The sequence below is a fragment of the Acanthopagrus latus genome, chromosome 20 (assembly GCF_904848185.1).
Source record: "Acanthopagrus latus isolate v.2019 chromosome 20, fAcaLat1.1, whole genome shotgun sequence".
NCBI classification, from domain to species: Eukaryota; Metazoa; Chordata; class Actinopteri; order Spariformes; family Sparidae; genus Acanthopagrus; species Acanthopagrus latus.
The window spans coordinates 15,917,676-15,927,536 of record NC_051058.1 but is presented as its reverse complement, the minus strand read 5'-3'; the positions used below and the strand labels follow the sequence as shown (position 1 = coordinate 15,927,536).

At 40.2% G+C, this 9,861-nt stretch overlaps 1 protein-coding gene and 1 long non-coding RNA gene across 3 annotated transcripts in view; one reads left to right on the top strand and one right to left on the bottom strand.

The window, feature by feature from the left end:
- The window catches only part of LOC119009604 (cadherin-related family member 1), a 110,337-nt gene that overhangs the window by 33,917 nt on the left and 66,559 nt on the right, over positions 1–9,861 (bottom strand). The window lies entirely within an intron of this gene.
- On the top strand, positions 35–4,080 carry LOC119009608. The gene is made up of 3 exons (XR_005071771.1): positions 35–1,941; positions 2,412–2,504; positions 2,678–4,080. It is a non-coding gene; the product is annotated as an uncharacterized LOC119009608 (long non-coding RNA).

The following is a 9,861-nucleotide window of genomic DNA, read 5'->3' as shown; positions in this document are numbered from 1 at the left end:
ATGAGGGCACTTAGGTAACCCCACCCTCCTACTCTGTTATATGGTGCCCTGCCACATCAACCATGAGGGGTTTGAAATATGCAAAAGAGCCCGGGCAGAGGATCTGAACGATGCCATGCTGCATTATCTGTGATAAACAGACACAGAATTGAGTCAATTCAGATGTGTCTAGGAGCTAGGCATAAAACTCGTGCTGTTGCAGACGATAATGATGGTTGAGGAGGAGACATAAATCTAAATACACGGTAAATTATCTCACACTGAGGAATGCAATTCATAAAACTCAGGTTGTTGCATGTGATAATGAGTGACTGTGCGAGGCGCGGGCGCAGAATTTCAATGCACAAAGCTCACTGTATGCAGCTGATGAGTGATGAGGAGACAAATTAAACAGTTTTCATCAGTCATATAAAACCAGTGTATTGGAAATGTCACCATTATTGAGTTTTCTCTCATCTTTGACCATTTCCGGACTATACATACAATCCATACAGGCTTTTTTTCCAGTGTATCAGCAGAAGTTGCATAAAGCGCTGTGTTGCATAGGAAGCACTTCTTGGCTAATATCATGCTGCTTCAAATAAAAGGCTGGCAATAAAACCTGTTTTTTGGCAGCCATTTATTGACATGGGATCAAAAGTCACGTGAGCTGTCTCGCTGTTATTAAAGCCAGACATTTTTCTAATTTTGAGCTTAAACAGGAAACGGTAACCTGGGGATTTATGAGTTTTTTTCTGCACATATACTACCATAGACAGACATCAAAGATCTGATGTGGTTAAGTTTCCCTGCCACAGCTGCACTGATGTGTTTGCTGTCAACACGGCTAAAAGCAGTGCAGAAATGAGAATGAAAACTGGCTTCCTGCACACACAGAATAAACTTATCAACCTCCATCACTGTCTTCTTTATCTATGTCCATTCATCTTCCAGCAGGAAGTCAGCAACTGTTCCATTGTGACACAGAAGGCTTTTGAAATCACAATTATTAAATATACTCTGGAGATATTCATTTTTTCTTTTTTTAAAATCATGATTCACCGAACTATTGAGAAACCTTTTAACAGTTCTTTGTAACATGGCACACATCGCAACTTGTTTTGTGTTGTTTTTGTTTTTTGAGCTCTCCCTTGTGGCTGACCACGCCGTAAAAGCCATTGACAGGACGGAAATGGACACCAATCTTCTCTGGATTTAGATCCAGCAAAACATGTTAAGAGTGCCACTGAGACGTGGGCAGAGGGCTCAAGCTGTCTGACCATCGTAGCCACCAAAATGTTTAAAGACACGAAATAACAATAATTGTGATGACTGTGGTAGCTTAAAAAAATAAAAAATGCAGCAGCCAAATGTTATCCATACAATAAGGTTTCGATGTTTTCGGTAAGGCAAAAATGTGCTGCTAAAACCAATCTAACTTATTTAAAAATATATCAATCCTCAAGAAAATTGAAGTGTAAACTCAATCTCAGTTTATGTTTGAATTTTGATGATGCTCTAATCATCTCAAGAGTGGAACTGTGAGAGCACCATAGCACCATGTGACATGTGATAAACACCAGGAATTTTCTAGTGGAATACTGTGCAATCTTGGACTTCCCTACTTGGGGTTCTCTTGGCTGCATTTGTTTTCACTGGAACACCCTTTATCATTTCGATTATGAGCTCAGTGTATGTGCAGCACTGCCAACTCCTCTACCCACAAGAAAACATAAAGCATTACTCCCGCTCTAAATTTAGATATCCATCCTGGCTTGAAATGCCATGGATATTCCTTGGTTTTAGCCATCTAGCATGACATTTAGCTTCAGTCAGCCTCCTGCAGAACAAACAATGGCTTTGTGGGAGAGGGGAGAGTTTGAGCAAACACTTGGGGTTAGGTCAGCAGGTGGTGCAAAATAAACAAGACAACAATGGACAGCTCTGATTCTCAGTGAATAGGTGTCATTCCTATATTTACTTACCGTTTCTCCCTTATTTATTTATTTTTTTTGCGCAAATACAATCGTGATACGTAGAGTTCAACACACAGTCCTTCCTGAGAGGATTCAAAGCTAGAAAATGTATTACTGCCGTTACAAAAGAAACGCAGACCATTTAAGATTTTCTACATTCCATTAGGCTGGTCCTATATACCAGAATCAAAAAGAAAACAAGTTGAATTTTTCCGCTTAAACTTAGTTTAAATCATGTAAAAAACGAATAAATTCTAGGAATTCCTGTCTGTTATGAAAGTACAGTGTAGCTCAAATACAATGAGCCTTACTGTAGGTTTCTTGAGTAACAAGACGTGCCACCATTTGCATGTTAAATTAAAGTCTGTGAAAGAAGTGTTTCCACTGCCAGATCTGGTGGGCATGACACAAAGCTTCAGTCTTCCCTTACATCAATACCTCCTTTTGTGTCAGCAGCAAGCCAGAGCGAAGAGGTCTTTAAAAATATTCAGAAGTACTGAATGGGTCGCTCCATTTGTCCCACTCTGCTGGCTCCGCTCCAAATACAGAGTAAGTGCCTTTCTACTGCCACTATTAGTCACAATAAAACAGGCATTACAGTTTAGGGCTAAAAGGAGCAGAAGGAGCATTTACCAATTTGATGTTGATGCATTTACCAATTATAGATTAATCTCAAGCCTCAACTGTGTAATAACAGGCCTTTGCTTTTTTTGACGTAACAGATGCCATGAGAGCACCGACCATGTGACGCTGTTGCGTGGTTGCCACAGATTAAAGGATCCAGTAAAGTAAAACATGTCTGCCAGTAGACCAGAATCACCGCCGGAAGTATCCATTTTTACAAGCAGGAAATGATGGTGGAGAAACTGAACCGCAGCCATTCCAAAAATCCAAATTATGGGCTTTTATTCCCACCTTTTTCCCTCACTTTGGAGAAGCTGCAGACCCAAAGAATCATTTGTATTACTCATAGCGTATCATGCACCACCAACCGAGGAACGGAGACCATTTATTTTCAGTATAAGTGGAACAATAATTACAGACTGTCGCGCCCCATTGTGGCATTCAGGATTTGGAGTTGTCATAGCAAACATTATTATACTGTGATAATTCTAATATAGGTCAGTGATAAAAATAGAGCTATGGGCTGTATTAATAATACGATTTTAGCCACATTTGACCACAAACCACAGTGCTAAAAATAACAATAAATGCACCCCTATACTGTGTGCCATGCCGCAGTAGGCCAGTGTGTTGCACATAAAAGAGGATCATATAGTCATTGGTCAAGTCAGCGCTCAACATTTGTAATATATGGCCAGAACTGTCATTAGAAAAACTTTCGTTGTGTTGCAGTGGTGTTAACTAACATTAGCATGCTAGCGTGGTCAGACCTGTCTCATAATACCATTTTGACTGTATTAAGTGGCCACCTGTCAAATCTATGCCCATAACAAAATAGGGGGCAGCAAATCACCAGCGTAACTGCTAACTGCTGCTCACTACAGATCTGCAGCTAGTTAGCTGTGTAGCTAACGGTCTGAATTGCTCACTCTGCCCTTACTCAGAGTTCAGAGCACCAGGGGAGAGTTGGCGTCATTTAGACCTCTAGCTCAGCAGCTTTAGACTACCTGGAAGAGGAGCGGGGAGTTCTGGCAGAATGGGCACCAGAACATGAGCCGGGTGAGACGGCAAGGCATAAGTCTTCCAGTGAACACTACCTTAATGGGACTGAACAAGCTTCCAAGCTTCAGTAGACACAAGTATGACGACAGGGAATACAGTACCAGGGCAATACATAGCAACCCCAACTAGGACACTGACTCTAGGGATGACCAAGACAAAGCAGGGACAGGAGACTTGTTAAGTGAAGGAGGAGCGGGAGGTCACCCCCCTCTGGAGGCCTGACCTATACTATCAGACTGCCACTCTTGAGGTAAAAAGTGGTAGGAGATAAGGACAGATTTGGGTTAGCTGGTTAGCATGCTTACTTTAGTAGATATCTCTGCACATAAAACATAGATGTCTCCATAACGTCAAAACTGGAATTTCTTCACATTCTGTTGATAATTTTTGTTAATTATTTTTGTTTTGAACAAAAACAGTCACCATTTGCACCTTTAAATAGTTGTATGTGATGATGAAAAGAATTCAAACCGCCAGCCAGAGGTATTTCTAACACTTTCAGTCAAATTCAGTCCAACGGTGCATCCATATATATATATATATATATATATATATATATATATATATATATATATATATATATATATATATATACACAACAGACAGACGATTAAATCCTTTACGGTTTTCTTCTCCCTCTGTCTTTTGTCTTGTTATTATCGCTGCCATCTCTAAATATACATCTTATAAAACCATGAGAAGAGTATACACTGCAGAAAAACAAGTCAGCCCTTTCCACAGCAGCCACTCACTCTCTTTGATTGCAGCAGCAGGAAGAGAATATTTTCATACCTTTGCACCTCAGCCATTTCTTGCACACAGAGCTGCTCTATTTCTAGTGCACAAAGCTGTGGTCTTATACGGATTGTGGGTGCAGATAAAAGTATGGGTAGAATTCCCCTCAGAGAAAAACATGTTATATAAAGAGGCCACAGCGTCTAACAAGCTAACATTTACCTTCTCTTATTGCAAGATTCTTATCAAAAAAATGAGGTCTATTCCCAAAAGGGCACATAAATTATGTGCCCACATTGTTCCCATCCCAAGAAGTGGTTCTGTCTCTACCAGTGTGTAAATCAAGCTGGAATACAGTACAATAGTTTAATACAAAAGAATTTCTTATAGGATTTGTAGTATATGAAATAGAAAACCTTCATACAACCACAATTGCTGCTATGTCCCTTTGTTATACTTTTCTAAACAGACAAAGAGTTAAGACCCATTTCTTTCGGCTTTGTAGTTATTACATTCTGGTTTTGTTCTGCTGTCCAGCATGGCATAAATATAATCTAGAAGTGTAAATTGAGGCTCCATTATCCCAATTTGCTTGGGCAGGACACTGAACCCTACGGGCCCTGACACACAAGGCTGACGATCGATGTCAGGACCGTCGGTGAGCGTCTGTAGCCCTAGCTGTTGTGGTGTGTGCTGCACCGTTGGCACTAGTCGGCCCTTGCCAGCTGCTTTATGGCCAGTTGAGCATGTTGCAAAGTGAATCAGTGCATGAGGAGGGAAACTGAAGCTGAAAGGGAAAATCCTCTCAGCCTGTCGTATTATCTGTGATTTCACCCATTTAGCGCGGTTGCTTCTTATTGTCCTTGTGGTTTTACTAATTTGAATGACAGACTACCAATAACTGAAGCTACTTATTTGCATTTAATACAACCAAAATACTTTTGTACATGCAATAAACACCTCTGCTTCTCTGTTGTGGCATGTTTTGGACTCTGTCGTGATATAACCAAGACTAACCTGAACTTAAACTGAAGCCAAATTTACTTGATTTCTCCCTAACTGATATTTGCGAAAGAAAATTATCCATATTGATTAACTGACATCTTTGCAATTCAGTTAGTTATTCCGCACAACTACATGAGGCAGAAATCCAATTGTGATGGATATACTGAGCTTAACTCCTGCTAAGGTTAAGTACCTTGAAAGATCTTGGTAGCTATCAGAAGACGATGCAATAGCCTAGTGCAGTTGTGGTTTCTATGGCTATGTCCCCTTTTTGGTAAACCTCAAAATTAACCTTAAAAATATGAAAGCATTACAGCCTTTCAAAGTGTTATACAGTTTCTCAGTCAGCCTGAAAACAGTCATTGCTACCTGCCTTTGAAGGGCACTACAGAAAAATGCTGTTTTTTGTTGCTGTGCACCTGCATGTCCTGGCGAGGACAGGTTCAGGTGCACATACTTTTAAACAAAGAACAGAGAAGACTTATATTATTATTTTTAGTCAGGCAGGACAAACTGAACGGGTGCTGCACATACCGCACAGGACAACCACTGCTGGCCTCACAGCAACATCGCCTGCAGCTACACAAACATCTGTGTGGCACTAGAACATGCAGAACAGGTGGTGAGGCCGAGACCCTTCATTAATGCCCGATGACAGACGAGCAGCAGCTGATTGGACTGAAGCTTCTCTTCTCATGACTGACAATGTATGATCTTGTTGTTACACTAAATATGCACTTAAAAAGAGTTTGGGTTCCAGGGCTGCTAGGTTATTGGTTCATTTGGAGATCCACAAAAAAGCTAAAAGCTATTGCTCAAATGCCAAACAGAAAACACATTTGGAAAACGTAACTGCAGTGTGTCTTTCCAGAAATCATGACCTCAATACTCAAGATAATTCACCGACAGCTGTGAGTAGTTTCATGCAGGAACTATTTTCTTTGTTACCGAAACCCATCGTATCACCATGCAGAAGTACATGTAAGAATGCATCTACTTGTGGACGAGAGACAAGCTAAGTGAGCTAAATGTCATTACAGCTCAGTAGAGGAGGAAGCCATTAATGTTTAAATCAATCGCTGTCATGAGCACAAGCCTCTTGTCCGTGAGCGGTTGCACTTTTCCTTCCGTGCGGTGGCGAGTGTAGTTTGGTAGAAATAAATTAGCTCCCACATTTATCTGATCACATCAAGGTCTGTGGATTGTCTTGAGTAACCAGGTCATGATTTCAGGAGACACGAGTATCATCTTGTTGCATTATTTTCATGAGAAGGTACAGCACGTCTCTTTGGCTGATAACGCCAAGACACAGCAACTCTAAAAAACAATCTCGATAGATATATAGCACTACAGATAAGAAGGGTGAACTGTTAAATGACTTGCACTCTTCAAATTTCTGCACACTCATCTAGAGCAATTTGTGGCTCAGTCTCTTGCTCAAGGACACTTCTGCATTTTGACAGAAGGAGCGAGGCATCAAACCACCAACTAAATTGCTTACTCACTCCATCACCAGAGCTTCAGCTGCCCTTGCGCCCCTTTCCCTCCTCTCTCAGCAACCTTGGTCCTTTTTCAGTTTGCGCAGGAAGGAGGCCCCCGCGAGGGGAGAGGCACACCTCTCTTTACTTTTCCAAAGGGCAGGAACTCAGCTTTGAAGACGATGGAACACCTAGTTTCTTGTATTTAGCTTTTGGGAATTCTGGTTAAATAAACTCTGACTTAGAGACACACTTATCCAGTTTTACGTCATCAGGATTAGTCTGAAACTTGGAACAAATGTCAGCTTTGTCAAAAATTAATCAATTTCTTTGAAATTGATTTGCTGTGACATTATTTTCATGCAGCACATACACTAAATTAGGAGATTTGTGGTTAAATTGCTTCATAAAAAAATCCAGACAAAGTGTCAGTCAGTACCCACGGGCAGCTTGGGCCTCTCACATGGCTCGTAAATGACCAGTTGCTCACACAGATGCTGCTAATCAAAACCTCTGGCAGACGGACGTGTAACCCAGTACCCGATTATCTGATGGCAGCGAGCTCGAAGCAGAGGGAGCTGCGACCGTGGCTCTGAGGGCCCCTCCTGCTGGGTAACATCGCTGACGTTCAGCTAAAAAGAAAGATAACATGATGTGATTGTGATGACTGGAGCCAAGTTGAATTTCAGCGCAAACACACAAATGATTATTTACTGATCTCACAGGCAGTGAGTCACTTTATTGATCCTGAAGGTCTTTCAGGCAACCAGTAGCTTATACTAGACATAGTGCAACAATAATGCTATAAAGACTAATGCAGAGCAAGATTTATAATTACTTTGAATTATATAAATTTAATCCAAATCGAAGATTAATGTATCAACTTATACAAGAGCAGACTGTACATGAGGCTAGCATCCTGGTCAGTAACTGACAGTCCAGAAATGATTTCAAGAAAGGCTAAAAAATAAGACTATGGATTGAATTGAAATAAAATGAGTTGTCACCTGTTTTGATCATTGATTAATTGTTACAGCTTCTTAAATGCGAGGATTTGCGCTTTTCTTTGTCATTTATAATTCTAAATGAAGAGTCTTTGGGTTTTGGACTGTTGGTTTGACAAAAGAAAGTGATTTAAAGACGTCTCTGGAAAATTGTGATGAGCCCGGTTCACAACGACTTTACAGACTAAACAGTTAATCGTGAAAATAACCAGCAGAGTAATTGATAAATGAAAATGAATCCATAATTGCAGCCCTGTCTTTATCATTAAGTTCAATATGGTCTCTCACATTTATACTATTTCATGTGCGATAGTTTTACATGTGCCATACTTACAGAGCTGAAATAATTAATTTTGTTTTTAATTTAATGTCACTTGCATGCAAATTCTATTATGTATAATGATTCAAGATGATCAATTATTACATAATCAAAATACTTTTGTTGTATATACAGTATGTGATATGTGTAATAATGTATAAGTAAAGGATTTACTTATGCAATGTAATATAATTTACAATGTGCAGCAAGTATGGACATAAAAAAATTTACCTTTGTTCTGGTTTCTGTATGTGAACGAGTAATCAAATAAAACAGCTAATAAAACTTGAATATGTTCTGCTGTATAAACATTTAAAATTATTTTTCTTGTTTGTTTTGGAGTATTCCAAAGGGTTGTCTTGGTTACATCTCTTTCGGAGTTACTTTATTGGCATTAAGTTTCAGTTTTTTGGGAGCAGCACAGCAGAGAAACAACCAGAAAATACAAAACAATGATTAAATATTGAGTGAAAGTACAGTTGATTTGACATTTTTTAGAGAAATCGTTAAAATAGCATGATGAAAAGAAAGATAGAACATACAATATGGGCCAAGTGACTGCCTTTATAGACTCCTCACTGGGAGAAGCCAAAGCGAGCTCTTTAAAGGCAGAATTGCACCTCATAAAGAAAGATAATTCATATGTTTGTGTTTTGACTTGCACGTCAAACTGAGCAGAGTAAACACCCACTGTGAGCCCCACAGCACAACTGCAGCCCTCAAAACTGCCTTCAAACTCCCAGTTTACGTGCAAACTTTAAATACAAGCGCAATCTCCAACCTTCAATTTAGCTTTTCACGTAAAAGTGGCCCCTGGTTTTACAAAGTCAGTGATTTGAGAACCAAAATACAGAAACAGCTTTGAGAGAGTGACAAACCCCCAGTTCTATATACAACACAGTCTGGCTGGCTCGGGCGACATGCTAACAATTTACCAGAGAGACCACCAGAGGAAACCAGAGACACATGTAAAAACTAAACACACTAAACGTTTCTAAAAGTGTTTCTACTTGGGAATCACTGAGAAAGATCTTGTAAAATTCAAATATACAGATGGCCTTCCTTCTGTTTGAAAAGGGAATGTGAGCAGAACCTCAGACTCCCAGTGGAGTTACAGTATTCGTCTAGTCACCCTTTGTCCCTGTAGAGGTCAGTGTGCTCCAACATACAGCACTCGCGACTTTCTCTTCTTTCCAGCAGCAGCACAGTGATTCATGCCCCGTCATTACTCTCACTAACATATATTCTTAACTTCTTTGAGCCTCTCTGTGTGACATCATGTTGATCTCCCCTCCGGCATTTTTTATAGTCTCACAGCCTTCGCTCATGCTTGGATATACTGTGCTGACAGAAATATGGGAAACTGTGAAGTGAGTCCACAAGCTTGTAAACACTTTTACTATTAAGAAAAACTCCCAGAAACATCTGATGTCGCCGTTACCCCTTACCCCTCTTCACTTTTAAGCTTGATTGCATGACAGGGCTGGGAGCGCTTCCCGCTAATTCTGATGTCCCCTTGAATTTTCTGATGTGCTAAGTTTTCACAATGGCAGCCGCTACAACTGCTCCAAGTCTTAATTGTGAGCCAAAATTGTCACAGGCTTCCTTGTCTGGACCATCTGCATGGTTTCTACTATGATTGCTTCCTGATTTTCTATAGCAAGGAAGTGTGAGGAATT